The sequence below is a fragment of the Sorex fumeus genome, unplaced genomic scaffold, assembly GCF_029834395.1.
Source record: "Sorex fumeus unplaced genomic scaffold, SorFum_2.1 ptg000025l, whole genome shotgun sequence".
NCBI classification, from domain to species: Eukaryota; Metazoa; Chordata; class Mammalia; order Eulipotyphla; family Soricidae; genus Sorex; species Sorex fumeus.
In genome coordinates, this window is record NW_026606082.1 from 1,736,821 (window position 1) to 1,762,899 (window position 26,079).

The 26,079-nt window shown below is 64.1% G+C and overlaps 1 protein-coding gene across 1 annotated transcript in view; it reads left to right on the forward strand.

Moving 5' to 3' along the window:
- The first annotated feature begins 319 nt into the window (after positions 1-319).
- Positions 320-26,079, forward strand: part of FAM222A (family with sequence similarity 222 member A) — a 50,782-nt gene continuing 25,022 nt past the window's right edge. Inside the window, 1 exon segment of the mRNA XM_056114483.1 lies at positions 320-374. The gene's annotated coding sequence lies outside the window, so the exon portion shown is untranslated.

A 26,079-nucleotide genomic window follows, 5' to 3' on the forward strand; every position in this document is an offset into this window, starting at 1 on the left:
TGCAGGTGCGTGCGACCTCGCCGGAGGCGACCCCACCCCCCACCCCGGCCCCGGGGCGCACCGGGGGGCTGCGCACGGCGGGCGCGCGGTCGAGCGGGAGGAGCACAAAGACCCGCCGCAGCCGGGCCCGGCGAGAGGGGCCGGGGCCGCGCGGGCCGAGAGGGCGCCCCGGGGGGGCGCGGGCCCGGCCGCAGCCCCCCGAGCGGCACCCCGAGCGCGCCGAGGACCGGGCCCGCCGAGGACGATGCGCCGGCCGAGCGCCGCCCCGGCCCGCTGAGCCGGGAGACCCCCGCCCGCGCCCCGGCTTCGCATCGCCCCCCGCCGCCTGGCCGCCGCCCCGGGAGCGGGCGCCCCTCGGAGGCGCGGCTGATCCGGTGAGTCCCGGGGGCGCGGGAGGGGCGCGCGGGGCGGGGCGGGGCGGGGGGCTGCGCGCGGCGGGGGCCGCTCGTCTGCGCGCGGCTCGTCCGGGCGGGGGGCGTGGGGGGGCGCGCCCCCCAAGGTCGGGGCTGCGCCCGCCGCAGGTCCCGATCCCCGAGGGACAGCTCGGGTGGGACAGGCGGGGCGCCTCCCGGGAGCTCCCACGGCCTGCAGAGGACCCCAGCCCCGGGGCGCGGCGGGCGGGAGGGAGGGGTGCGGCCCGGGCCCTGCGCGGCTGCCGGGGAAGGGTCGTGTCGGCGGGGGCTGGACCGTGGCGGGGTCCCCCTCGGAAACCCTCCCGCGTGCGAGCCGAACAACTCCCGGGAAAGTCGGCGTCCCCCGGCGGGGGCGTGGAGTGACGTCACTGCCGGCCCTCTGACGTCAGGGGAGTTACCTTGGCATCTCCACTTGCCCTGACCCCGGGCCGGAGTGGGCGGGCCGGGGTACCCAGCCAGGGGCGGGTCAGGAGGCCCTGAGGGCAGTCTGACTCCCCATCCCCAGCTGCAGGAGGCTGACCTAAATCCCCCCTCCCGGCGCCCCCCACCCCCGGGCCTCCCCCTCCCCCCGCAAATCCCCCCTGCGCTGGGGGGAGGGAACCGGCGACAGCTGTTCCTGCAGAGGCTCCGCCCCCCACCCCAAGAACAGGTGTCGAGCCTCGCCTCCTGGCCTGGTCGTGCCTGGGGCTCAGGGAATCCCGGACCAGCAACTTTCTTTCAAAAGGCCCGGCAGGGACCCCCTCCCCTCCCCCCGGACTGCGGGCAGGATGCTTGCCTGGCACGTGGCGGTCCAGGGTTCGACCCCTGGCATCCCATACGGTTCCCGGAGCCCCACCGGAGTATTTCCTGAATCCTGCCGGATTACCTCTGTCGGCTCTGCCCCCACCCCCAAAATCAAAAGGCCCCTGACACTGGGGAGTGTCACCAGTGCACCCCCACTTCCAGACAGCACCCAAGTTGCCAGGGACCCTGGAGAGATGTGGGCCCCCTGTTCTTAAAACAGTCCCTCTGTTGCCTGTCGCCTGGTGTCTCCCTGCCCCAGTTAGGGAAGAGCTGAGTGTCCCACCTGCGCGTGAATGCCCTCAAGAGGGTCTGCTTGACCCACCCGCCACCCTCCCATCTCCTTTGGGGGCTCAGGCGGGTGGTGGCACCTGTTGATGACAGCAGAGCAGGGCAGGCCCGCCCTGCCAAGGTCTGCCTGCGGGGCACCTGTGCCAGGCACCCTGGTGACAGGCCGGGGCCCTCCGCCGTCCCACCCCCCAGCCCTGGCCCTGTCCTGCGAGGGCCGGCCACCTCTTGGAGGCCTCCTCTGCGCCCCTTCCCCGGAAGGCGCTTCCGTCTGGAGGGTGTGGGCGCCAGGAAGTCCTGAGATCGCATTTCTAGGAAAAGGTCATGGCTTCTTCCCGGGGCGCGGGGCCGGCCTTGGCGTGGGCCGGCCACTGGAGAGGCCCAGCTCTCTCTGGTCTGGGGGTGCAGTGACCCCCCCCCCCACTGTCCTCCCCTAGGTCGGTAAGTGTCGGCGGGGGCGGGGCAGGGAGCTGGAATCTCCGTGTCACCGCTCGCCAGGGCTTCCCAAGACAGGAGCAACAGCAGATGGGGGGAGGTGGGCGCGGTGGGCAGCAGGCCCGTTTGCGCTGCCTCTCCAGGCTTCCCAGTTTAGAAACAAACTCCGAGCGCGCGCCAGAGATCCACAAACACAGGCAGTTGGAGTTGGAGGCCGCGCCGCGCAGTATTTACACTTCCGCAGCCAAGGCGGCGGCAAGGCTGGCAGAACCGGGCGGTTCCTTCTGTTCCCTTCCCCGGGCTTGGCAGGAGCGCCCGGCGGCGGCGGCGGGCAGGAGGGGGCGTCCGCTTCCCCAGCCGCTCCCCGGGTGCCCGGCACTTCGTAGGCGCTCCGGGGCTCCTGCAAGGGGCTCTCGCAGCCCATTTTGCAGACGGGGAAACTGAGGCTCAGGCAGAGGCGTGACTTTGGTCCCGGGACGGCTTTGGCTGCAGAGCCTCCCTAGGTCCTCCCAGCCTACCCCGTGAGTGGAGGTTGGGGGCTCCCGCACTGCCGGGCAGGTTTCCTGCCCAGAGCTGGGGGCCCCGGGGCTGGGGCTGAGGGGTCGCGTGCTCGCCTTGCGTGTGTGGGGTCTGGCTCCCACCCCTGGCCCTGCAGGAAAGAGCCAGGGCACTGGACTCTCCGCAGGCGACAGAGGGCATCGGGCCTCACCCGCATGCTTTGCGGTGCTGGAACCGGATTCGAATCCACTTCCCATGACGGCCCTACAGGGCTTTTGCCCCAGGCCCAGCCGGGACCCTCTTTCTGCAGCAGGGTAGGGGGACGAAGGTAGGCCAGGCCGCCCAGCTGCCAGGAAGGCGGGAAGCTAAGACTGGCCGGGGGGGGGGGGGGGCGCAGGAAGGAGCCCTCGGACTGTCTGAGCCTCAGGACAGGGAGACGACAGTGTTGGGGGGTGTGAGGGGAGGGCTGGGGTCTCCTGGACCAGGGCAGGCCTGGCGGTTGGGGGGCCCAGACTTGGGCAAGGAGAGGGCCTGTTAGAGCACACGCACGCGCACGCACGCACACACACACACACACACACACACACACACACACACACGCCCCGCTCCCTTCTGGTGGAGGGTGGGGCGTCCCTCTCCACAACGGGCAGTATTTGGGCCCCTACTGTGTGCCTCAAACACCGTGCAGTGCCCCTCTCTTAAGGGTGGCTCCTTGCCCGCCAGGAATCCCCGTCACTTTGTCTTCTTGCCCCACGTAAGCCCACCCGGCCCTTCTGAGCTTCCCAGTGGCGTGGTGCGGTGGAGCGAGGCCACCCGGGGCTCGGAATTCCCGGAGGGTGGCTGCCTAGCTGGGGGTGGGGGTAGGGTTGCCAGGTAAGCGGGCTGTGTGGCCCTGAGCGAGTGGCTTGGCCTCTCTGAGCTGGTTTCTGCATGCCGGGGAAGGAGCCCTCCGCCGACCAGGGGCAGATTCATCAGGGCGGAGAGCACAGGCCCTGCATCCAGTAGGCGCTTCATAGATGCACGTGCTCTCGGCCACTGTTGGCCTTAGCCGTGGTGCCAGCCCACCCCCACTCCCCAGCAGCCAGCCCATCCCTGCCCTTGGACTCAGAGAGAAAGGTCCCGGGGCTGCCACCCCCACCCCCACTCCGGGGGGCTGCCTCCGCGGGGACTCCCACCGGCCTGCCGGGCCAGGGCCCCCCGCTAGGTGGACACACGTGGCGGCCCTCAGAGAAAGGGCGGCCGTGGCCTGGCCCGGTGTCCCCCAGCCCGGCCCAGCCCGCCGCCTAACGGTCCGGTATTCACGGGCGTAATTCAATCAGGCGGCCTGGGCTTGGGCCGGGCACGCACAAAAGGGCCGCCCGATCACCTCCCCGGCGAGCGCCGCTCCCAGCCGGCCGCCTTTATTGTGTTAACCCATTTGCGTGTCAGGAGCTATTGTGCACGCACCGTGCGGGCGGTGCGGGAGGAGGGGGCCCCGCCGGTCACCTCCGCGGGCGCCGCCCGCCGCCCTGATTGGTTGCTAAGTGATTTGCATCCAAGGTAATCACTTTTATCTCCGAAGGATGTCGACTATAATTATAAGCTACTGACATCTTTTGAAATCTGCCTAATGACTATTTTAGTCTGCACGGGCTGGAGGTGGGGAAGGGGGGGGTTGGGTGGGGGGGATTCGAGAGGCTGGTGGGGGGGTGGGGGGGCGGGGGTGTGTGTGGGGGGTGGGGTAGGGGAAGCGTCTGGAAGGGGGAGGGATCTCTTCCACCTGGACCATTGATTCGTTCTTGGAGAATTGTCTGGAACAAAAGAGGGGCGACCACCGCACCCGGGGGCACCCGGGGCGCTTGTGCTGAGGGGGCGGAGGGAGGGCCATTTCAGAGATGGGGAAGTCGAGGCCCTGGGGGATGCGCCGCCTGCTGAGAGTCTCTGGCCCCAAGTGGTGGCAGCCTGCTTCCCCCTCCCCCCCATCTCCCGGGACGCCCCCTTCCTCCCACCCCACGTGGGCTGCAGATAGAAATAAGAATCTTCTCTGGGTGGGATGGCGTGTAACAATGTATCCCAGAAGCAGCTGTGGGATCGGATCGAGGGCGGGGAAGGAGCTCAGACAGGTGAGGCACCTTCCGCCTCACACAGCCGGGAAGCAGGAGATGAGGGCTTCAGCGACCAAAAGTGGGCACGGTGGGGTGGGGGTGGGGGGCCGGAGTGCTAGGATAGTAGGTGGGGCGTTTGCCAACCCGGGTTCGATCCCCGGCATCCCATAGGGTCCCCCGAGCACCACTAGGAGGAATTCCTGAGTGCAGAGCCAGGAGGAACCCCTGAGCATCACCGGGTGTGACCCCAAAAGAAAAAAAGTAAAGGAAGGAAGGAAAGAAGGAAGGAGGGAGGGAGGGAAGGAAGGAAGAGGGGCTGGAGCGATAGCCCAGCGGGGAGGGCATTTGCCTTGCACACAACCGACCCGGGTTCGATCCCCGGCATCCCCTAGGGTCCCCCCGAGCACCGCCAGGAGTGATTGCTGAGTGCAGAGCCAGGAGGAACCCCTGAGCATCGCCGGGTGTGACCCAAAAAGAAAGAAAAAAAAGAGTGGGCATGGGGTGGGCAGCGTGACCAGCGGGGAAAGGCAGCTCGGCTCCAGTTCTCCTCCTCCTCCTCCTCCTCCTCCTCCTCCTCCTCCTCCTCCTCCTCCTCCTCCTTCTTCCTCCCTCGCCCCCTCACCTTCCTCCACGGGGACCCCGTGGTCACTGTCTGAGGATTCGATGCCCGCAGCCCCTTGGGAGGGTAGGATGAGTTGACACTGGCTTGAATTTGCGCCAAGCTGGGCAGGGGCAGGAGAGGGGCCTTCCGGAGGGGAAACTGCGGCTGGGGCCAGAGAGATGGCTCAGTGGGTAATGCCCTGTGTCACGCCCTCCACATGTGCTGCCCCAAGCCCTACCAGGAGTGATCCCTGAGCTCCCCAGACCTTCCGCCAGGAGTGCTCCTTGAGCTCAGAGCCAGGATCAAGCCCCGAGCACCGTGACGTGTGGCCTAAAAATGAACCAACTGCGATTGGTCCTGGAGGGCTTCCTGACAGAGGGGGGCTTTGCTCTGGACCCCAGGAATCGGGTGGATCTGGAACCTGGAGTCAACAGGCTCGTCGCCGGTAGAGGGAGGCTGAGAACTGAGGCAGGTGACGAGGACACGTAGGAGGATAAACCAGGACGCTTTGCTGGGCCCTGAGTGCTGAGCTAAGTACTACTCTCCATGTCCAGAGGAAGCGCCGATGAAAGTGTATTTGGGGGCGGTGGGGGACGAAGCTACGCCGTCAGCCTGGCAGCCCTGGCAGGGGCTTGCAGGCGGGCGTGGAAGGGACCTCGGCTGCCATGTGCCTGGCCGCTGTGTGTCCTCCGATGGCTCGCTCTGCGTCTCTGGGGCTCCCTTCCCCACCTCTGTTCTGGGAGTCGTGGCCGCATCCCAGGCCCTTGCTTGCCGGGGGGCTGGGTCTGGGGTCCATCTTTGGTCTGGGGGAGCGCACTCGGACCCCTTGGAACTGGGGGTGTGTGTGCGCCTAGGCCCGGGGCCCAGCCGGGCTGCCAGCAGCTGTTGGGGGCCCCGAGAGGCCCTGCTATTGTGCGGGGGCCCCGGGGACAGAGGCCCAGGAGGTCAGGGGGTGAGGCCCAGGCCGGCTGCAAACAGGCTCCCAGGGACGGAAATTAATGACGCAGAACGGAACGACCGAGTCTGTGGCGGGGGGGGCGGGGGAGGCCTCCTTTGGAGGAGGAAGAGGGAGGTCCAGTGGCCAGCTGCTATCCCGGCCTTCTCTGCCAGCACAGGGCCAGCTGCCCTGCGGGTCCGAGGGAGCAAGACAGCCCCCCTCCCCCGCCCGCCTGCACTTCCCAGGCCGGAAAGGGGGGTCCGAGCCCTGTCCCATCGGCACCTGCTGGCCTCAGTCTTCTCCTCCGTGGGACGGGCCCAGGGTCCTCCGGGGGGACAGTCGTGCGCCTGGCAGGCACCAGAGCACGTGGCACCAAACAGGAGCGGCTTGGTCCACTCTGCATCCGTCACTCACTCAGAGGCAGCCACTGCACGGCCACACGCCAGCCCGAGCCGGGACACACATACACAGTCCTGCCTGATTGCTCTTACAGGCGGTCAGATGCATGGTGTGTGTGTGTGTGTGTGTGTGTGTGTGTGTGTGTGTGTGTGACACACATAATCCTGCCTGATTGCTCTTATAGGTGGTCAGACGCATGGTGTGTGTGTGTGTGTGTGTGTGTTTGTATGTTTGTGTGTGTGACACAATCCTGCCTGATTGCTCTTATAGGGTCAGATGTGTGGGGTGTGTGTGTGTGTGTGTGTGTGTGACACACATAATCCTGCCTGATTGCTCTTATAGGCGGTCGGACGCATGGTGTGTGTGTGTGTGTATGTGTGTTGGGGGGGGGAGCAGCACTACACAGTGAGTCGCACCCCTCCCCAGGAATCTGCAGTATGTGGGGGGAACACAGCCCTGCCTACCCTCCACCCCCACCCCTCCCCACCCCCCTCCAGTCTCCAACGCGTGCTGAGAAGTTGAAGGTGGAAATCACTGTTGCTCCCTGGAGGAGGAGGGATTTGTACGTACCGGCCCATTCCTGAGAAACCTAGGACGGGGGATCGGCCAGCGGGTGCCAGACCAAGTTTCCAGCTTGGGCGTTTTGGTCTCTCCCTGAATCGCTCCCCGGTTCCCGGGAGGCCGGTTTCGATCTCTGGGTTTGAAGTGGACAGCCACCGCCAGCCCCCCGGGCAGGACAGGGCAGGGCAGGGCAGGGCAGGGCGGCCGGGCAGGGGAGAACCTCGGGCAGGGCCAGCGGGGACCCAGCTCAGAGCGAGGGCTCGCGGCCTTGAGCAGTGCGCCTGGCCTCGGCTTTGTGTTCGGGTAAAAAGTCAAGGCTGGCCGGTCCTGACTGGCCGTAGCCCGCTGGGCCCTTGGCAGCCGCCGCCCATCAACCGCTGCCCTCTGCCCCCTGCCGAGTTCCTGCCCTGACCTTGGGTGTTTGCCAGGGCCCCGGGCAGGCAGTGCCCATCCGTCAGCCGGGCCTGTTGGAGGAGCTTCTGTCTCTCTGCCGCCGCCCCCCCCCCCGCCTCTCTGCATCCCGGGTCCCCCCCGGCCTGTGGCCACGTGGTTCGGGGTGGGCACGCCAGGCAGCTCCCAGATGCTCAAGCTGGGTCAGCGTCACAGAGGTCATCGAGCTCGTCCCCCTGAGGGGCCCCTTTGGCTTCTGGCGCCACTAAGCTCCCGCAGCCTCCCTCAGTCCGCGAAGAATACCTCCCACCCATCTCAGAGAGGGGAAACTGAGACCCAGGGACTCGAGCAGAGTCTGGTGGTGTGGCCGGCAGAGGCGGGTCTCCATGTCCATAGCCTGGAGTAGGGCTGAGGGGACAGACACCTGAGTGGCCTTCCTGGAGGAAGTTTCCCTTAAAGACTGCTGGCTTTTTTTTTTTTTGCTTTTTGGGTCACACGTGGCGAAGTACAGGGGTTACTCCTGGCTCTGCACTCAGGAGTTACCCCTGGCAGTGCTCAGGGAACCATATGGGATGCTGGGAATCGAACCTGGGTCAGCCGGGTGTAAGGCAAATGCCCTACCCGCTGTGCTGTCTCTCCAACCCCAAGACTGCTGGCATTTTTCTTCTTCTTTTTCGTCTTCCTCCTCCTCCTCCTCTTCTTTATTTTATTTATTCATTTATCTATTTGGGCTGGAGCGATAGCACAGCGGTAGGGCATTTGCCTTGCACACAGCCGGCCCGGCCGAGCCGGGTTCGATTCCTCCGCCCCCCTCGGAGAGCCCGGCAAGCTACTGAGAGTTTCTCACCCGCACGGCAAAGCCTGGCAAGCTCCCCGTGACGTATTCGATATGCCAGACACAGTAACAACAAGTCTCAAAAAATGGAGACGTTACTGGGCCCGCTTGAGCAAATTGATGAACAACAGAAGGACAGTCTGACAGTGTGATTTGATTTATTTATTTATTTATCTATTTGACGTTTGATTCACCTCCACCGGGGCTCAGGGCTTTCCAGGGATGGGCAGGAACTGCAGCTTCCGTGAGCTTGGCTGCTGTGTGTCCTCTCGGGGGTCACCCTGCGTCTCTGGGCCCCCCTTTCCGCATTTGTTCACTCCTGGGGGTGCTCAGGAAATCCTAGAGGCAGTCCTGGGGGCTCAGCACCGGGCAAGACAAGCACCTCATCCCTGCACTGTCTCTCCAGCCCGAGGCTGGTGGGGTTCTGAGAGGCAGCCCAGAGGAGGGTCCTCCTGGGTGCGGGGAGTGCGGGAGGAGCTCAGAGGCAGGCAGGCAGGCAGGCAGGCGGGTCCGGGGGCTGAGGCTGAGGGCGGAGGCCGGAGCAGGAGCTGGGCTGGACTTGGGCGCGTGGGCTTCGCGGGGGGCTCCGAGCAGAGGAATGACCGGAGTGTAAGGACTTGTTTCTGTACTGCTTTGGGGGCCACGCCCGGCGATGCTCAGGGCTGACTCCTGGCTCTGCACTCAGGAATCGCTCCTGGCGGTGCCGGGGGACCGTGTGAGATGGTGGGGATCGAACCCGAGTCGGGGTGTTTTCCCTTCTCTGGGATGGCTCTGGTGTGTTTCTTCTGGAGATCCACAAGGCCAGGTAGGGCCCTCCGGGCCCCTGGACCCTTTGGCCTGGCGCACTCCGGAGGTGGCCAGGAGCATCTCAGAGTGCCCGTTGAAGGGTGCTTAGCAAACGCTCCTGCCCTTCCCACGGCCCGGGCACAGGATGATTTGGGCATCAGTCCTGGGGCAGGGGGCGGGGCGTGGGGGGCTCGTGGGGGCCTGGGGAGGGAGAAACGGGGTGGGGGGGTCGCACACGCCCCTCCCAGCACGCCCCACCCCGCCTCCTCCTGTCCCCAAGACCCTCCTAAGCCTTCCCATGGGGCCGTCCCAGCTTCGCGGGTCACGCCTGGCAGGCAGCCTGGCCCGAGCGCTTCGGGGGATAAAAGATGAAGGTTCGTGACCATTTTTTAACTCAATAAAGGGAGAGACGAGCTGCAGGCTGCAGGCCGGAGATATAATTAGTCCTCAGCAGTGGCGCTTTCTTGATTTAGCTTCTGAGAGAACAAGACAAGGATGTTATACCCAATTAGCAGTAACATCCAGTCAGAGCCTCAATAGGTGAGATAACAAGCTATTTTTATGACTTTTCTTTCCCAGCGTGGAGGGGGCGGGAGGACGGGGTATCAAGGCTTGATTTCTTTTCATCGGGGAACAATTATTAGCGATCGCAGGAATCCCCGAAGCCAAACGATGCATTTGTTAACCCAAACAAGCGGCCCGGCTGGGGGGGGAGGGGGCCCCGGGGGGCAGCGACGTGGGCTTCGGGGCCCAGGAGTAGCAGCAGAAGGGTGCGGGCCCCTGACCCCACTCTGGAAGCCTGGGCCCTCGGCGCGTTCCCATCCCTGCCTCGATTTCTCTTCCGGGTTCCAGGAGGCCGACGGAGGCTGGCCTCGTGCCTCGGGCCTGGGGAAAGTGCCAGAATTCTGGCCCTTGGCAGCCCCACCTGGCACCCCCATCAACGCTTTGTGCCAACTGGACCAGAGGTTCCGCCTTCTCAGCCATGAACCTGCCAGTACCGCTTCTGCCGGACCCCCCTGTAGGGCTGGCCCTGGCCCACCCAACCCTGCCCGTCCCGGGGCCCGGGCCAGTCTCTGGCAGGGGCTGTGTGGCGATTAGCCGGGCTGTCTCCGCCCTCCTTCCCCTGCAGCCAAGGGCACCCGGCGCCGGCCAAGTCTGTGCTGGGCAGGGAAGCCCGGCCAAGCCCTGCCCCACTCCGTAGCACCCTGCCGAGGTCTGGGGGATGCCCAGAGAGAGAGAGAGAGAGAAAGAGAGAGAGAGAGCAGGCTGCCTTCCCTCCTGAGAACCCCAGGTCTGGTCCTCAGGCCTCAAGGTCTGTCCCCACCCCACCCATCCCCGGCTGCAAGCCCCCCTCTGTGCCAGCGAGCAGCCCCACACGCGTGGTTCAGACAACTGACAGAGCCAGCCATGCAAAGTGGGAGTTTAATTGCAAACAGTTTTTATGGATCATGGGCCCATCTGTGCCACCATATGCAAAAGGGAAAAAAAAAAGAAAAATCCCCATGTAAGAGATTTCTTTCTCCCGCCACACCCCCCGCGGCCCCCCAACAGGAGCAGGAGTCGCGGGAGTTTGGCTGTTTGGGGGCGCAGTGCTGGGACCCCTCCAGAGAGCTTCCTGCAGGAGGGGGTCTGGGCAAAGTCGGGACTGGGTGGGGCCGCAGCCCAGCCCCCGAGCCCAGCTGTGCTCCCGAGCCCCCCGCCTTTGCAGGCGCGACTGTCGGACCAACCAGCGGTGCTGGACGGAGACACACGGCCAGGGTGGGCCCTGCACTATGTCTGGAAATGTGTGTGTGTGTGTGGGGGGGGCAACAGAGGGGACTGCCCCAGCCCCGTGGACCCTCACTCTCCCAGAGGTGTGGCCCTTCTCCCCCAACCCCCATAGTCTGTCTCAGCCCACCCGAAGCCCTCCAGGAAAAGTCGCCCCACCCAGGCCCAGGGGCTTCTAGAAGAATCCCCCTCGGCCACACCTCCTCATCCCAACAGGGTAACGTTGGGACGTTGGATGGGTCTTTCTTCCTGGCCGTGCCTCAGTTTCTTCCGTCTCTCCAATGGGGGAGGAGGGCAGTGGTCAGCGGCTCCTGCAGCGTGCCTGTCCACCTGCCGCATCGTTCCTGAGGCTCGCTTTGGGCTTCCAGCGTCCCCATCAGGCGTTTGTGGAGGGAGGGAGGCAGGAGTGGATGAGGTGTTTGAAGCCCCTCAGGAGGGAATGGCGGGACACAGGCTCTGTGAAAACCAGAGAAATTCCTGTCTTTTTGGGTTTTTTTTTTGTGCCCTTTCTACGGGCGTTGAGAAGTCACTCAGCACCCACCCCCAAGGATGCTGACACCCGTCCCGCCGTTGAGGACACAGGCGGACGTCGAAGCATCCCAGAGACCCTGTTAAGGAGGCGGAACCGGGACAGGTCCCGGGTTCTGGCCCACACGTGCTGGGGGACGTCACAGGCCCAGGTCACGTGGCCAAGCTCGTCCCCCACCCCCACCCCAACAGGCCACAGCTCAGGGTTAGCCAGCAGCCGGGCCCCGTGGCGGGGGTGTGGGCTGTTCTGGCCAGAGGCCCCCGAGCCTGGGGGTCCACGAAGACCTCCAGTAACAGGTGGCAGGAGCTGAAAGGGGGTTCCCGAGCCCCAGGCCGGCCGGCCCCGGGTCCAGGCGCCCAGGGGAGGCAGCCGGCAGCCCATCCCCCGCCCGGCAGTGATCACCGGCTCCCCTTGTAATCATTAAAACTATTAGAAGGAAACGTTCGCTTGAAGCAAATGTCAGACGCCGAGTTGTGCTTTGTAAACGCTCACAATTAATGCCAATCAGGCCCGGAAAAAAGCCGGCCCGGAATCCTGTCTGTTTCGTCTCATTTGTCAGCTGGTGCCGCTCCGTGTTGCACATTTTCATACAATTGCTATAAACATAAAAGGGAAACTCCGCAGCGTTCCCGGGCGCCCGGATGGTGCGCGGCGGCTTAATTACTCGGTGTTCCGCTGTTCAGTTGGCCGCCCCGGAGCTGCGGCTGGGAGCGAGAGGTGGGGGGCTGTGTGGCACTGGGGGGGGCGGGTTCTGGGTTCGGGGGCTCCCACTCACTCCCCCCTCGGCCCCCCTCCCCCCTGCCCTGGCCCACCAGCACGGCTGTGACATGTGAAAACGCGCTTGTAGAAATCCTCGGGTGGAAAAAGAAAAGAAAGGGCTCAGAGGCCACCAGATTCGATTCCAGAGCCCAAGCCTGGCTGCCCGCACGCAGGATTGGGTTTACGGCAGGCGAGAACCCGGGCCCCTTGCCTCAGTCTCCCCGACTGTGAACTGGGGGTCATCAGAGCCCAGCGGCCAGGATTTTCTCCCGGCTGGGTGTGGCTGGGGCCCTTTAAGGGTGGGCTGGCCTCCTCCCCGGAAGGGGGCAGGTGCGGGGAGGCCCACGGCCAGGAAGCACGTTCAGAGCCGGAACTGGAACCCAGGTGGCCACCTCCACGGCCTGTACGCTGTCCCCACTGCCTGGGACGCCCGCCGGGGCCATGGACCGGAACTGGCCCAGTGGCTCCCGTGTGGTCAGCGTTTGGGAGAGAGTGGGGGCTTCCCGGGCTCCCTCAGGGTGGGGCTGCCACCCCCCAGCCCACCCGTCCACTCCCCCACTCCCCCAGCTGCCTCCGGACTGGCTCTGCAACCCACACCATGTTCTTCAGCCCCATTGTACGGAGGAGGAAACTGAGGTGTACGCTGCCTGACAGCTGCTTAGCCAGGGGGTGCCCTGGGGGACACCCCTGCAAAGTCTCTTTCCCTTCCCAGCCCCGGCCCTGCCATGACCAGGAGCCGAGGCTTGGCCTGGCATGTGGAGCCCCCCAACATCCCCCAGGCCCGAGCCGCCCGTGGCCAGGGTCCTCTGAGGCCAGGCTGGCCAGGCCAGGACACTGGGCCTTTGTGAGGGCCGGGGCAGGCTCGGGCCTGGCGGAGCTGCCCCGGGGCCAGGACAAATGGGCCGCGTGGGGAAGAGAGGCCCCTTTGTGCGGCTCCAGGGGGGAGGGGCGCGTCTCACTGCTCCCCCTGCCTGCCTGGGGTCTGCTGCCCTCCCGCCCGACCAGGGAACCGGCCAGGGCCCTGCCCCTCCCCGCCGCCTCCTCCCACCATGGTTTGCCTTCGCCTTGCTTCCGGGTGTGGTGGAGGGCAGGGGAGCCAGAACACACCTTCCTGCAGACCCACTAAGCGCAGACATGCCTGCGGTGGGGTGGTGGAGCGCAGAGCACGTGCCGAGGGCATGGCACCCCCCCCTGGACAGTTTGCCACTCTCTTCCTCAGTGCCCGCTGGTCCCTGATGACCCCCAACTCACAGGACCAGGGGCTGCAGCCAGTGATGCTGCATCAGCCCCCTGGGGGCCTCCAGGAGCCTGCTGCTTCCTGGGTGACACTGGGCGCCTGTGTCCTTCCTTTGTCCTGCCCAGGCGCTGGGGACCTTTAAGGCCGCCCCCACCCCAAGCCCCTTGAGCCTCGGCTCCTTCCCTGAAGAGTGGGAGCGAGGGACCGGAGCCGGGCTGAGAGGCAGCTGAGCGTCTGCACTGCCTGTGCGGGGCCCCGGGTTTGGCCCCCGGCCCGCAGCCCCCGCGCCTGGGGGTGGCCTGGAGGGCCCCGAGCACCTCCCAGGCGGCCCCAGTGACCCTCAGCTCTGCAGGGCCCGGTGGGCTGAGTGTCTGCCGGGAGCACTGTGCGGGGGTTACAGCCTACACAGTGGCGAGAGGATGGAACTCACCCGCGGGACCCCGGGGGCTGGCAGGGAGCACTCCCGGGAGAGACAGTGGGGGGCCGTGGTGTCACACGCAGCAGCAGGACCACGCGACACAGGTGGTCTCATGTATGTAAGCATGTGTGAGCATGTGTGAGTGTATGTGTGAGCGTGTGTGAGCGTGTGTGCATTTTGTGTGTGTGTGAGCATGTGAGCGAGTGGGTGTGTTTGAGCGCGTGTGTGGAATTGTGCGGCAGAAGACAACAGAGTCTTCCTTCCCACGGGCTTGCGTGAACATCCGAGTCTGTATGAGCGTGCGTGTGAATATGCATGTGAGTGTGTAAGTAGGTGTGTATGAGGGTGAGTGTGTGAGCACTTGCGAGTATGTGTGTGTGTGCACGTGAGGGTATATTTGTGTGTGTGAGCATGTGTGCCCACGCGCGTGAGCATGTTAGTGTGTGTCTCTGTGAGCATGCGTGTGGATGCGTGTGTCTGTGTATGAGCATATGAGCATGTGAGTGAGTGTGTGTGAGCGTGTGTGAGCGTGGGTGTGCCTGCCGCGTCCCCATTTTACAGATGAGCAGACTGAGGCACACTTGGCTGACATGACTTGCCCAGAGCCCCAGGGTCTTTCGGAGGGGAAGGGGGCTTCCTGGGGGGCTGAGCCCTTAGTCTCCTCCTGGGTACCCCCGTTCCTCGGGGCGACTGTCGCGGTTGCTCTCTGAGCCCGCCGAGAGGCAGGGCCCCGAGTTCCATTTGACTGCGCCCTGAAGGCTCAGCACTGGCCCCGGCCCTCACCGCCGTCCTCTCTGCACCTGGCTCCGGGGGGGCTGTCTCTCGAGCACTGTTCCTGCCCCTTTGCGCACACACACGCGCGCGTGTCTGCACGGGACAGTGACTTGCCCTCTCCAAGAGCTCGCCCGCCTAGCTGGGACTCGGCTGCCCTCCTCTGGGCCCCGCCCGGCTCCCTCCCAGGGGGCACTGGTGGGTCAGCAGGCCACCAAGAGCTGTGTCTCGGGAACCGTGTCCCCCTACCTCCGCAGGAGAACCAAGTACCAGCACCTGAGTGCTGAGGCCACGCGACGGGGCCCGGACGACCAGGCCAGGCCCACAGGGAACCGCAGGCGCCCGGCCAGACTCGGCCATTCCCAGGCAGGGTGCCCCGAGGGCTGGGCCAAGGAGGCACCACCTGGCTGGCCCCACAGCTTGTACACGCAGCCTCTCGCCGACCCTGTGCCCTTCCTCAGGGTGCCGGACTCATGCCTGGGGCCCACCAGGTGGCACCAGCAGAGCTGGGTCTGTGGGGACATGGACACAGGGACCCTGATGCCACCAGCACTTCTGTGGCTTTTTTTTTCTTTTTGGGTAACATCCGGCAATGCACAGGGGTGACTCCTGGCTCATGCACTCAGGAATTACCCCTGGCGGTGCTCGGGGGACCATATGGGATGCTGGGAATTGAACCCGGGTCAGCTGCGTGCAAGGCAAACGCCCTCCCCGCTGTGCTATCACTCCAGCCCCTGGCTTTTTTTTAAATAGAGGAACAGATCCACTTTAATTATTTTGCCTTTTGGGTCACACCTGGCGATGCACAGGGATCCCTCCTGGCTCTGCACTCAGGAGTTACTCCTGGCGGTGCTCAGGGGACCACATGGGATGCTGGGAATCGAACCCGGGTCGTCCGCGTGCAAGGCAAACGCCCTACCCCCTGTGCTATCGCTCCAGCCCCTCCATTTATTTTTAAAAGACCAGGCAAAGCGGATCTTAGGTTCCCCCCTCCCCACCCATAGGCCACCAGAGCATGACTTTCTTTTTCTTTTTCTTTCTTTTTTCTTTTTTCTTTCTTTTTTCAACGCTGCAGCATTTAAAGGGCAAAGAGAAGATGTTTGTGGGCAGGACTTTGCCCTTCAGTGCCGAGGGCGGGGGGCGGCGGCGGGGTGCTGGTGGGAGGCTGTGACGGGTGCCCCCACCCTGGCCCCCTCCCCCGGCCCGCGGGAGCCCCCGAGCCCCGTCAGCCGCGCGCCCCCCAAGACACCTCCCGCAGCTGCGGCCTCGCCGCCAGAGGCAAGAGCCCCACGAGGGAGCCACCCAAATAGCTATAATCAGCAGCCTCGCCAAGACTCCGAACTCACCCAATTATCCTGCGAGGGAAAAAAAACACAAAATGAAAACAAATTAACATGTTTGCATAGAAGCCGCGGCGGCAGCGCACACAGCCCGCGCGCGCACGCGCCGCCCCCGCGCGCCCAGCCCCGCGCCCGGCCCGGTGTGCGCGCCCGCCCCGACCGGACCCCCGCGGTCGCTGGGCCCCTGCTCCCTGCTCCCCGGCCTGGCCAGGATGTGCCGACACCGCCCTTTCTGTGTTCCGGGAGGGGGGTCGGAAGCACAGAGAGGGTCGTCGACCTCCCTGAGGCCACACAGCTGGCGCCAGGAGAGCTGGCCAGCGCTGTCCCTTCCCCTCGCTCTCTCTTGTCTGGAAACTGCCCACTTGACCGTTCGCGCCCCTCCCAGCCCTCCGGCCTCGCCCCTTCTCTCCTCACACCCCCCTTGCCCGCCGGGGACTCTCAGCACCTAATAGAGGGGGGTTCCAACCCTTCCGCGCTCCCCGGCCCCACACCCTCCTGGGTGGCTCTGGACAGTGGCTTCCCTGGGCAATGCCTCCTGCCCCCCACTCTTGGGAAACCGGATTAATAACAGTGCCTTGGGACCTGCGGGGGGGGGGGGGGGCTGGCCCACCCCCACCCCTCATTGAGGCAGGCGCACCCTAGGGCCCAGGGATGTGTCCTCGCATGGGAGTTGGGACATCTTAAGAGCCCAAGAGCCAGGGCCGGAGCGATAGCACGGCAGGGAGGGAGTTTGTGTCCTTCGTGGCCGACCTGGGTTCGAGCCCCGGCATCCCATAAGTCCCCCGGAGGAATTCGCAGTTGCAGAGTCGCAAGGAACCCCTGAGCATCACTCCCCCAAAACCAAAAAAATGTATGGGCCGCCACCCCGTCCCCCTACCCTGCACCACCACGGCCCGCTCCCGCCCCTCTGGGGACTCTCAGACCCACGTCCTTAGGCTGTATCCTCATCACCGCACTTTATAGCTTCGTTTTAGAGGAGCTGAGCCCCCCCCCCACAGGACTCTGTGATTGCATTCTTTTGGTTCGGGGGTCCGGGACCACTGCAGGGTCAAGGGCTGTACCTGGGCCCCCCACGTGTGAAGCTCTTTGCCAGCTCCCCACGCCCAGGACTCTGGGTTTGGGGCGCCCTTGTTGGACACGGAGGCGCTGGGGCTCTTGTGGCACTTCTGCTGACCCTCCTGGACGCGCTGGTCCTGGGCAGAAGTGGACAGTGCCTGGGGGGCGTGGGGGTGACGGTCTGCAGCTGGAGGGTGCCCAGCAGAGCGGGACGTCCTCGCAAGCACCGGCCTTGCTGCATCTGATGGTGCCCGCCACCCAGGGCCAGGTGGCGGTTGGGACAGGTGACCCGCTGTCCACCCGGGAGGGGACATTGGCTGCCCGCACGGAGTGCCACCCTTACCCAGCACCGCCCTGCCAGAGAGCGCAGCCGCCTGGCTTCCTGGTTGTCATGGCCTCGACAAACCACTGCAGAAGTGGGGGAGGGGGGACCAAGGAAGGGGTCATGTGTGCCTGCACTGCCCAATGGGCTGGGCTCCCAGTGCCCAGATGTCGTCGCTGGGTAAAGCAGCCCCGGTGCCGTGCCACTTCCAGAAGATTCCTAGCCCCTTGCACCTCAACTTGGGCAGGTGAACAGGCTTGCGGGGCTTTGGGGGAGTGGGGGTCCTGGTATCCCCTGTGCAGAGGGCATGGTTTGGTAGAGCAGACGAACTGTGATGTGAAACGAGGCGGGAGAGCCCGGCAAGGGGCAGGCGGGACTTAATTGAGCAGCTACTATGTGCCTGGTGGGGGAGGGGCCACTACCCCCCCCCCCCCCACACACACACACAAGCCTTGCAGCCGCTCTGGGACTAGGGAGAGGGAAGGAGTTCCGGATGTCCCACCCCCTCCTCACCTTTCAGGGCCAACAGAGGAACTGCGAGCTTTAGAGCCGGGGGTCCCCCCTGTCCACCGCCCACCCCAGAGCGCAGGTGCTGAGGCCTCTGGGGCCCCGGAAGCTGCAGGAGCAGGTTCTTCCCTTCCCCCTGGCACGACGTGCACGAAAAAGCGGGTCTGGAGCAATGGTCCCGCGGGGAGGGTGTTTGCCTTGCACACGGCTGACCTGGCTTCAGTCCCTGGCATCCCTTGCTGGTCCCCGGCACCGCCAGGAGGAGTTCCCGAGTGCAGAGCCAGGAGGAAGCCCTGAGCACTGCTGGGTGTGACTCCCCCCCCCCCCCCATGCACATACACAAAGTGCAGGAAAAGCAATATTCGTCTTCCAGGAGTCAGGGATGACGAGGCGGATGATGAAAATTCGGCCGTCGCCGGTGTCCAGAGCCGGCAGCTCTGGGCTCCTGCTGGGACCAGCTCCCCAGGTGCGGGGCCTTGGTGGGCAGGGGAGGGGCCCGTCTTACCCGGCCCCAGTGACTGTCCGGGCCCTGGGGAGCAGGTAGGGGCAGGAGGGCCCCCGCCCGGCTGGTCCTGCGTGCCGGGCACACGGCACGTTCGTTCAGGACCGGGCTTCGGGAGCCCCTGCCCGCCCCGCCGCAGCCCTGCATTGTCTGACGTGCGAGCGTGCGGGGCTCCGAGCGCATCTGACTCCCGGCTGGGCCCCATCAGATCGTTTGTAACTGTCACCAGGCAGTCTCGCCCGGCGCTGATTCCATCTCTGCTTTGTGCTGTCGCAGCCGTTTCTCGGCACCGGGCTGATTTTGAAAGGAGGCCCGTCTTCTGCGCCGCTTTCCATGAGCAGGGGGGGTGGGGTGTGCGTGCGTGTGTGTGTGTGTGTGTGTGTGTGTGTGTTCGTGCGTGCGCGCGTACGCATCCCCCACGCGGGCAGACACACATGTCTCTGCTTCTAGTCACCAAGATTAGGGTTTGGAATGAGGTAGGCAGGTTTGGGGGGAGCCCCGCCCCCACCCCATACACCCCTCCCCCCTTCACCCCCCCACCCCTCCCCCCACCCCCGCCAAGCCCCGGCATGCAGGAACATCAGCGTTTTCTGCTCGGATCCGGGAGATAGATGTTAAGCGATTCTTCAGTCAGATGCCAGAGTGGAAATGGCAGAGCAACAACAATGACAGGCCTGCGGCCAGGGAGGAGGGAGACTGAGGGAGACAGGTGGTCTGGGAGGGCCTCGTGGAGGAAGCGGCATGGCAGTTGATGTCTGAATCGGGAGGCAGAGCTAGCCCTGTGGGGGTCGTCCCCTCCCCACCCCCAATCTGAACACAGATGCCCAGTCGGTGTTAGCTCCTCGCCGGATTTCAAAGGCTGGGCAGGAGAAGGAGAATGTGAAGTCTCTCGTTAGGAATTCCTGAATGGGGGTGAGGGAGGGGCCGTGCTTGGCAGTGCTCAGGGCTCATCCCTGGTTCTGTGCTCAGGGCTCACTCCTGGTTCTGTGCTCAGGGATATCCCCAACTCTGTGCTCAGGGCTCACTCCTGGCTCTGTGTTCAGTGCTCACTCCTGGCTCTGTGCTCAAGGCTCACCCCTGGTTCTGTGCTCAGGGCTCACTCCTGGCTCTGTGCTCAGGACTCACTCCTGGTTCTGTGCTCAGGGATATCCCCAACTCTGTGCTCAGGGCTCACTCCTGGCTCTGTGCTCAGGGCTCACTCCTGACTCTGTGCTTAAGGCTACTCCCGGTTCTGTGCTCAGGAATCACTCTCCTGGCTTTACGCTTGGAGCTCACTCTTGGTTCTGCACTCAGGCTCACTCTCGGCTCTGTGCTCGGGGATCACTCCTGGCTCTGTGCTCAAGACTTACTCCCAGCTCCGTGCTCGGGGCTCACTCCCGGCTCTGTTCTTGCAGCCACCACTGGCCGTGTTGGGGACCTTGCGCAGTGCTGGGATCTGAGCCGTTATCACTGTCACAGCTGCATGCAAGCCCAGCGCTTTCGCCTCTGTTCTGTCTCTCTGACTGTTGATTTCCGGTTGGGTCAGACTGTTTTGGCCGCAGTGGATTAGGGAAACTGTTACCTGGTGGCCACTGGCCAGTTGCTTGTTCAGTCTCTCCCCCGGGCAGCGCCCCCAGGTGAGGTCAGTCTGAAAGTGCGTCCGGGGTGAGTCCGCGGCTGGCCTGCTGGGGAACCGGGATGACCAGGGGAGGGGAAGGATGCACCCCGGGCCGGAGGGGATTGGGAGCGTCTGCAGCCCCGGAGCACAGCGGGGAGGACACTTGCTCGCAAGCTGCTGGCCCGGCTTCCAGCCCCAGCATCCAGTACATGTCCGTGAATCCGCTAGGAATGATCCCTGAGCACTGAGTCTGGAGCCAGCCCTGAGCACTGCTGGGTGTGGCCCCATCTCCCAAACCAACCAACCAAATGAAAGTTCCCGAGAGTCAGGTTATAAGTGAGGATGGGTGGATGGTCCACCCGCGACCTCGCCCCCGGGGACTGGCATCAGGAGAGACGGGCGAGTGCCCAAAGCAAGTTTATTATAAAAGAGTCAGGGGCTGGAGTTATAGCACAGCAGAGAGAGCATTTGCCTTGCACGTGGCCGACCCAGGTTCGATTCCCAGCATCCCATAGGGTCCCCCGAGCACTGCCAGGCGTGATTCCTGAGTGCATCAGCCAGGAGTAACCCCTGTGCATCGCTGGGTGTGACCCAAAAAGAAAAAAAAAAAGAGCAGGGGCTAGCGAGAGCTCCGGGGGCAAAGCATGTAGGAGGCGTGGGTTCGACCTCTGGCCATTGCGTGGTGCCCTGAGCGGGAGTGTCCCCTGAGCACCCTGGGGTGTGGACCCCAAACAAATAAATGAAAAGCATCCCGTCAGGACCCGCAGGCGCATCCGGCGTCGCAGGAAGTGCCCGCTGCTGCCCGGGGCTCCCTCCCCCCATCCATCATCTCTGTGGGTGTCACGCTCTCCCCTCCCACTACAGCTGCTCCGCTTCGTGTCTGTGAATTTACAGCCGTTCCCAGCCTCCAGGTGGCCGGGGCCTGAGATCCCATGGGGAGGTGTCTGTCCATCCGCTCTCTGAGGGGCAGCCGTGCAGGCCCTGGGGTGCGGCCGTGGCAGAACTCATGCTTCAAGGCCACATGGGCACGCGAGCATCTGGGCCAGCCCAGCACCCACACAGCAACCGGATGGGACGTGTGTCCACTTCGTAGGAAGCGTAAAAGTACGGGGAGACACACAGAGGGACAGGCACTCGGCCAGGGTGGGTCTGAGTTGGGGCGGGGGCAGGGGGCGCTGACTTGGCCCCCCAGAGCTTCATTAGCTGTGGCCAGGGGACACAGAGTAAGTTCCTCATTCAGAAAGGGGCAGAGAGACCCCCTCCCAGCTCAGGGTAAGACATTGCACCCCCTGGGCTGGAGTGATAGCACAGCGGGGAGGGCGTTTGCCTTGCACACGGCCGACCCGGGTTCAATTCCCAGCATCCCATATGGTCCCCCAGCACCATATGGGAGTGGTTCCTGAGTGCAGAGCCAGAAGTAAGCCCTGTGCATCGCCGGGTGTGACCCAAAAAGAAAAAAAAAAAGACACTGCACCCCCTCCCAGCTCGGGGTAAGACACTGCACCCTGCGGCCCCTCCCAGCTCCGAGCAGAGGGTGGAGGCCCACACATGAGCGTGACCCAGTTCTCAGGGGTTCATTATCCACATGTGTTGTTCCCTAACCTTGTCTAGAAGGTCCCACTCATTTCTGCACCAACTCAGCCTCCTGAAACATCTGTTGATCCTTCAGTTTGGGGCAAAGTCAAGGACAGCTCTCCGCTGCCGCTGTTACGGGCACTCACTTCCTTGCTCAGAAAAGTAGAACGGGCTGGAGCGATGGCACAGCGGGTAGGGCATTTGCCTTGCATGCGGCCGAACCAGGTTCGATTCCCAGCATCCCATAGGGTCCCCGAGCACCGCCAGGAGTAATTCTTGAGTGCATGAACCAGGAGTAACTCCTGCGCATCGCTGGGTGTGACCCAAAAAAGCAAAAAAAAATAAATAAATAAAGCAGAACAGAAGCAAGTTTGATCTCCTGTACCCCACCTGGCCCCCCGGGCCCTGCCAGGAGTGATCCCTGAGTGCAGTCAGGAGTCAGCCCTGAGCATCGCCAAGTGTGGCCTCCGCCCCACCCCCAAACACACACTCACACGCACACGCACGCGTGTGCAGTCTCGGCCCTGGCAGCCTTTGGTGGGATTCCTCCTTCCCCTTCCCCTTCTCTTCCCCACCGTCAAATTCTCAAGCCCCTGTGACCGGCGCCCCCTTGCCCCTCACTCCTACTGATCACATCCTGGGGGTGCAAGGGGTGTTGGTGAGATGACGTCTGCCGGGTACCGAGCACCCGGGAGCAGTCGGAGCTCTTCTTATTCCTGTGACGGTTAGATTCTCTCTCCCGGGGCTGGAGCAATAGCACAGCGGGGAGGGCGTTTGCCTTGCACGCGGCCGGCCCGGGTTCGATTCCCAGCATCCCATAGGGTCCCCCGAGCACCGCCAGGAGTGATTCTTGAGTGCAGAGCCAGGAGTAGCCCCTGAGCATGGGCTGGGTGTGACCCAAAAAGCAAAAAAAAAAAAAGGAAGATTCTCTCTCCCCTGAGCTGGGCCTGGCAGGTGGGGCGGGGGGAGGCGTCGGGAAGGAGGTGAGACCAGTTGGGGGCACCTGCACCTCGCATCCCTCTCCGAGACCACCGCCCGCATGTCCCTGGCCACCCTTTTGGTGTCCACGTACCCCAGCTGCTCTTCGGGCTGCTGGGCTGGCACCTTTCGGAGGTTCCCGTGGGTGCCGTTGACGTTGGCTGTGCTGGCCAGCGCTGGGGGGACGTGGCTTCCCCTGGGCGTACAGGCTGGCTTCCGGTTCAGAGATGGCACCGCGGGGCGGGCTCTCGCGCTGCCCACAGCCGGCCTGGGTTGGATCCCCAGCACCCACCTGGTGCTCCGAGCACTGTCAGGCATATGTAGCCTCAGAACAGGGCCAGGAGTCAGTAGTGAGCACTGCTAGGGTGTGAGCCCCCAAGCGGACAAAAATTCTGACCTCAGAGGACCTCAGCCGTCTACCCCCCACCCCCCACCACCCCCTCCCCCTTCCCTCCCCTTCCCTCCCCCCTCCTCCCCAACCCTCCCCCTCCCTCTCCTCCCTCTCCCCCTAAGCTCCCCCTTCCCTCCCCCTCCTTCTCCCCCTACTCCTCCCCCTCCCCTCCCTCTCCCCCTCCTCCTCTCCCTCCCCCCCTCCTCCTCTCCCTCCCCCTTCCCCCTTCCACTTCCCCCTCCCCTCCCCCTCCCCAACCCTGGCCTGGTGCTCCCCCACACAGTCTCTGTCACCCACAGCTGATGCTAGGGCCAGGCACACAGTAGGCGCTTCATTCGCCTCATCCCTTCCTCTCCTCTGCTGAGGGCGAAGGGCCGCCCAGATGGGCGGTGACTGACGCTCCCCCGGGCTCAGCGCTGGGAGCTGGCCGTGGTGCTGACGCGCCTGGCCTCGGCCCCGGATGCTCCAGAGCTCAGGGCTGGCCCCTTCTTTCCTGCCTCTGGCGGGGATGACCCCAGGACCTGCCAGGCACCCGCTCGGAGCAGCCACAGTGAGCCCCTCGCAGAGGGGGCCGGGAGTCGGGGGTCTGCGTTCATCTGCTTGTTCATCAGTGGCGCATCCGTCTGCTGCCCTCCCCTGGGTCTGACAGTTGTTTTAACTTGGGGGACCTCCCCCGTGGCCCCGAATTCCTAGCAGGTCCGGTCCCATCCAGGGTGCCAGGAATGGGAGCAACAGTGGGCAAGGGGTCTTTGAGAGGGGTGCCCTCCCCACCCCCACCCCAGCCAGGCACGCCGAGAGAGTCGCGTTGGGTCTGGCAGGGTCTGCTTTGTGCAGAGGCTGCGGGGAGGGTGCGGGGCCCACCCACCGGAAAGGCGAGGGCACCCCGCCCCCAGCGCCCCTCTGCAGCTCTGCAGTGGGAAGTAATCGCTTCCCACGGGCCCCCTGATCCACAGCCGGGCCCCGCACCGGTTTAATCAGCGGTGCCCTGCGCCAGGAAGATTCCAGAGCGCGAGAGATCAGGAGAGGGGTTAAAGAGAATTACGCTGTCTCCTCCATGCTAATGTAATCTCTAACCAGATCTGCCTAGCCGCAGCTCAAATTGCTTTTTAGATTAACATTTAATTATTAACAGGGTCCCCTGGAAGGCCTCGGGGCTCGAGAGCAGGGGTGGGGAGGGCAGAGGGAGCGGCGGGAGGGGGCGAGGGGTGGGCTTCTACTCCGGCTGCCTTATCGAGAGGCAGAACTGGGGCGGGGGCAGGGCAGGGGAGGGGGGGTGATGAGGACGGGCACCGAAAGAGACAGCCAGAGGCAGGGAGGAGGTGAAGGGGGGACAGCGGGCAGAGAGGCAGCCGGGGAGGGGTGGGCGGGAGAGAGGAGGAAGGTGGTGGGGCTGGGTGTCCCCCAGTCTCCGGGAGCCCGGGGCAAGGGCCAGGCCACCCCGGCCAGAAGGCAGGTGACTTCCGGTCCCTCCCCTGAGCTCGCTGCAGGTGACACTGAGATAGCCGTGAGGGATCCCAGCCACTGAGTCCGGACTCGCCCCCTCTGCTGGGGGGGCGGGGCCCGCCCCAGGCCCCTGCCCTCGGCTGTATCCCAGCCCCACTCACCAACTCAGACTCCCCCGTCTTGGTCAGGACGGGCCGCGCAAGACTTGGCATGCAGTGGTCGGGGGCAGCTTTATGGAGCGCTGCAGGTGGGCAGTGGCCCCTTCCAGGGGGACCCCTGAGTCCTGAGAGGTCCCTTAGTGCTCTCTGGGACCATCACCCCTGTCAAGCCCCTCTCACAGCATCAGCTGGGCACCACGTAGGGCGTTCGGTGGGGACAGGCTCAGGGTTACGTGACTGTCCTTTGTGAATGCCCAGAGACCCCTCCCTACCGGTGTTCTCACTTCTGTCCCTCTGGGTGCCAGGAAGGGTCGGCCATGACCTTCAGCTCTATGATCCTGAGAGGAGGCCAGAGGAGGCCAACTCTGGGGAGGGAGAAGGTGGGGGCGGCCGGAAGAGACCAGAAGGGGCAGAAACTGGCCTTGCCCGCAGTCTGCCCTGCCCCAAAGCTAGTGCGGCCCGCACAGGGGCTCCCAGAAATGGTGGGGCTGAAGGAGAGGCTGGGAGAGGCCCTTTGGGATGGGCTGGGTCTGGGAAGCAGGAATCATGTTGGGCTGGAGGACCCTCTTGGCAAGACATCCCACCGGGTTTCTAATCTAGAGCAGGTGTTGGGGCTGGCACCCAAGTGATGCCCAGGGAGAGTTTGCTGCTTGACTGAGTGAATAGGTGCGTGGATTGAGGGGGGCTAAGAAGGGAGGGTGGATAGGAGGATGGAGTGATGGGCAGATGGGTGGGGGAGGGATGAGTGGTGGGTGGGTGGATGGATGGGTGAGTAGATAGATGGATGAATGGATGGGTGGGTGGGTGGGTGGATGGATGGATGGATGGATGGATGGATGGGTAGATGGATGGGTGGATGGGTGGGTGGATGGATGGGTGGGTGGGTGGATGGATGGATAAAATGGATGGATGGATGGATGGATGGATGGATGGATGGAAGGATGGAAGGATGGATGGATGGATGGATGGATGGATGGAGAGATGGATGGAGAGATGGATGGATGGATGGGTGGATGGGTGGATGGGTGGGTGGATGGATAAAATGGATGGATGGATGGATGGATGGATGGATGGATGGATGGATGGATGGAAGGATGGTTGGATGGATGGATGGATAGATGGATGGAGAGATGGATGGATGGATGGATGGATGGAAGGATGAGTGCATGGATGGGGGAGTGGATGGGTATATGAGTGGATGGATGTATGGATGGTTGAATGGATGGATGAGTGGATGGATGGATGGATGGAGAGATGGATGGATGTATGGATGGATGGATGGATGGGTGAGTAGATGGATAAAATGGATGGATGGATGGATGGATGGATGGATGGGTGAGTAGATGGATAAAATGGATGGATGGATGGATGGATGGAGAGATGGATGGATGGATGGAAGGAAGGAAGGATGAGTGCATGGATGGGGGAGTGGATGGGTGTATGAGTGGATGGATGTATGGGTGGATGGATGGATGTATGGGATGATGGATGGATGATGGATGGATGATGGATGGATGGCAGAAAGACAGACAGGTGGCTGATTGGGCGGTTAGTAGGTGAATGAATGGGTGAATACATGACACTCACTTATTTGTGTGTTATTTGTGTGTGTGTGTGTGTGTGTGTATTGTTTTTGGGCCACACCCGGCAATGCACAGGGGTTATTTTATTCCTGGCCCTGCACTCAGAAATCACTCCTGGTGGTGCTCAGGGGATCCTTTG